Consider the following 3929-nt stretch of genomic DNA (forward strand, 5'->3'; position numbering starts at 1 on the left):
AAACGCCGTAAAAATCAACGAGGATTTTTTTTTCGGATTTATAAAAATACTGGGCCGAAGAAGTGCCAGAGGGGCGCCAGGGGTTGGCCACAAGCCTGCACGGTGCGACCACCCCCCAGGCCGCGCCATGAGGGCTTGTGGGCAACCTGCTGGCCCACTTGCCCCCCTCTTTTGCTATATGAAGGGTTTCGTCCAGGAAAAAATAAAGGAGGAGCTTTTTCGTGGATTCACCGCCGCCACGAGGCGGAACTTGAGCATAACCAATCTAGAGCTCCGGCAGGACGATCCTGCCGGGGAAACTTCCCTCCCGGAGGGGGAAATCATCACCATCGTCATCACCAACACTCCTCTCATCGGAGGGGACTCGTCCCCATCAACATCTTCATCAGCACCATCTCATCTCCAAACCCTAGTTCATCACTTGTAACCAATCTCCGTCTCGCGACTCCGATTGGTACTTGTAAGGTTGCTAGTAGTGTTGATTACTCCTTGTAGTTGATGCTAGTTGGATTATTTGGTGGAAGAGTTTATGTTCAGATCCTTGATGCTACTCATTACCTCTCTGGTCATGAATATGATTATGCTTTGTGAGTAGTTACTTTTGTTCCTGAGGACATGGGATAAGTCATGCTAATAGTAGTCATGTGAATTTGGTATTCGTTCGGTAATTTGATATGTTTTATGTTGTTTCTCCTCTAGTGGTGTTATGTGAACGTCGACAACATAACACTTCACCATTATTTGGGCCTAGAGGAAAGTATTGGGAAGTAGTATGTAGATGATGGGTTGCTAGAGTGACAGAAGCTTAAACCCTAGTTTATGCCTTGCTTCGTGAGGGGCTGATTTGGATCCACTAGTTTAATGCTATGGTTAGACTTTGTCTTAATTCTTCTTTCGTAGTTGCGGATGCTTGCGAGAGGGTTTAATCATAAGTGGGATGCTTGTCCAAGTAAGGGCAGTACCCAAGCGCCGGTCCACCCACATATCAAACTATCAAAGTAACGAACGCGAATCATATGAACATGATGAAACTAGCATGACAGAAATTCCCTTGTGTCCTCGGGAGCGTTTTTCCTCCTACAAGACTTTGACCAGGCTTGTTCCTATCTACAAAAGGGATTGGGCCACTTTGCTGCACCGTTGCTAATTTTGTTACTTGTTGCTTTCTACGAATCATCTCACCACACAATCACTTGTTACCGACAATTTCAGTGCCTGCAGATTTTACCTTGCTGAAAACCACTTGTCAAATCCTTGTGCTCCTCGTTGGGTTCGACACTCTTACTCATCGAAAAGACTACGATTGATCCCGTATACTTGTGGGTCGTCATCCTTGAGTAGGTAAATGATAAAATAGACTTTTTGATGTGACATGCTACCCAACATGTAACCTCCTTTAGGTATGATCTTGAGAAACGATGAACTAATTGATATCAACATAATAATATCCATAAACATAAACATCTTAATCATTCATATTCAAAATATATGATCCTTAAAGAATGTTATTACCTACTCATTTTATCATATTAGCATGGCATGACTCCATCCTCACCGCATAAGTATAAATCATGAGCACCTCAACGTCAAGTCAGGTAATTGGATTGTACTTCTAACGCGCTTCAACATTTTCAACCCCAGTCAATACATGAATGTGAACCATGGATATGGCATATGGGTGGAAAATAATATGGTGGTAGGGATGAAAGGATTCAAAGTGAAAAAAAGTCTCACATCAACTAGGCAGACCAACGGGCTATGGGGATGCCCATGAGTCGATATCAATGTGAGGAGTAGGGATTTCCATGCAACATATGCACTAGAGCTATAAGTGTATGAAAGCTTGACGGAAACTAAGTGGGTTTGCATCCAACTTGCTTGCTCATGAAGACCTCAGGAATTTGAGGAAGCGTGTCATTAGAATATACAAGCCAAGTTCTATAATGAAAATTTCCCACTAACATATGAAAATGACAAATCATGAGACTCTCTATATGAAGAACATGGTGCTCTCTAAGCACAAGTGTGGAGAAAGAAGATAGTAGCACTGTCCCTTTTGTCTCTTCTCTTTTTTATTTTTTTATTTATCTTTTTTTCTTTCTATTTTTCATTCGGAGTCTCATCTCGACATGTGGGGGAATCATGGTTTCCATCATCCTTTCCTCATTGAGACAATGCCCTAATAATGATGAACATAAAACTTTTATTTACTTACTACTATACAATATGACTATATGAATGCCTCTGGTAGTGTACGAGGATGTGCATTGATCGAGCATAACATATAGGTAATGATAAATCTAATTATAAGAGATGGCTTTCCCACAAATACTATGTCAGCTACATGAGCATGCAAAGCAATATTATGATGAACACACAAGTCATGAGACGGAACGGTGAAAGTTGCATGGAAATATATCTCTGAATGTCTATGGAAATGTCGTGATAGGTAGGTATGGTGGCTGTTTTGGGGAAGATATATGGTGTCTTATGTGTGATAGAGTGTATCATATCACGGGGTTTGGATGCACCGTCGAAGGTTGCACCGATCCTCGAGATGAGAATGGGCAATGCACTGTACCGAAGAGGTAAGCAAATATGGAAAAGTGAGAGTGCAAATCCATTGATTCACATTATTTATAAATAACTCATATACTTATTGCAAAGCCTTATTAACTCTTTCGAAGTAAAGTACTACCGCATACCCCTAGGGAGAATGTTTGTAGGAGTTAACCATCGCACGCCTATGACCCAAACAACACATAAGATTTCATTCACACATAAGAACACTCACACCTCATCATCATGCCACAACCAATATTTAGGTGAGTAATTAATAACATGCTTTAATACTGATATTTCTACTAACAAACAATCATGTATTAATGTCCTTTCATATTACTACATCAATATAATTAACCCACAATTCCTCTTTTAATCTGCTATATGATTTTTTTTATTATATCCACCTTGAATACCTATCATTTTTGGACTAGTATTATAACTATACATATTGCCATTACTCCCTTTTTAGACACTCAAAATGATTTAAGTGAAGCATTGGAGTACAATTATTTATATAAAATCTACACGTCGTCATGCTCTAAAAGATATAAGTGAAGCACTAGAGCAAGTGCCTAGCTCAAAAGATATAAGTGAAGCACATGGAGCAGTCTAACAAATTATGATGAACATGTGTCTCTCTCAAATAGTTTTGTCCAGAAAACAATGATTGTGGTGAACTAAAATAAAATCAAACTATAATACACGATGCTCCAAGTAAAAAAACATATCATGTCATGAATAAAAATATAGCTCCAAGTGACATACCGATAGAATGGAGATGAAAGAGGGGATGTTTTCTGGGGCATCCCCAAGCTTAGACGCTTGGGTATTCCTTGAATATTACCTTGGGGTGGCTTGTACATCCCCAAGCTTAGGGTGTTGCCACTCCTTATTCCTTCATCCATCGTTGTCTTACCCAAAACTTGAAAACTTCAGCACACAAAACTAAACAAAAACCCCATGAGATTCGTTAGTATATTAGGCAAATCATAAACTTTAGGTAATGTTATAAGTTTATTCATATTTAATTACTGCAGAAGGTATTGTATTCTATCTTCTCCATGACTTATACCCCACGATATAATCCATAGCATCATCAAAACAAGCAAACTATGCAAGCAAACGACAGAATCTGTCTAAAAAAGAATAGTATGTAATGATCAATACTAAAACCATACTTATATAACTTCGAAAATTCTGAAAAAATTGGAAAGCCTGGAAAATGTGTATATCAATGTTGTGTAAAACACTCAGATCAAAAAGACGTTTGAGTAAACTTACAGAAATTTTGCACTGGGCGTAAAAGTTTTTGTTTTTGCACAAGATCAAACCTACTATCATCTGAATCATCCCAAAGGCTTTAC

The sequence above is a fragment of the Hordeum vulgare genome, chromosome 3H (assembly GCF_904849725.1).
Source record: "Hordeum vulgare subsp. vulgare chromosome 3H, MorexV3_pseudomolecules_assembly, whole genome shotgun sequence".
In the NCBI taxonomy this organism is placed as follows: Eukaryota; Viridiplantae; Streptophyta; class Magnoliopsida; order Poales; family Poaceae; genus Hordeum; species Hordeum vulgare.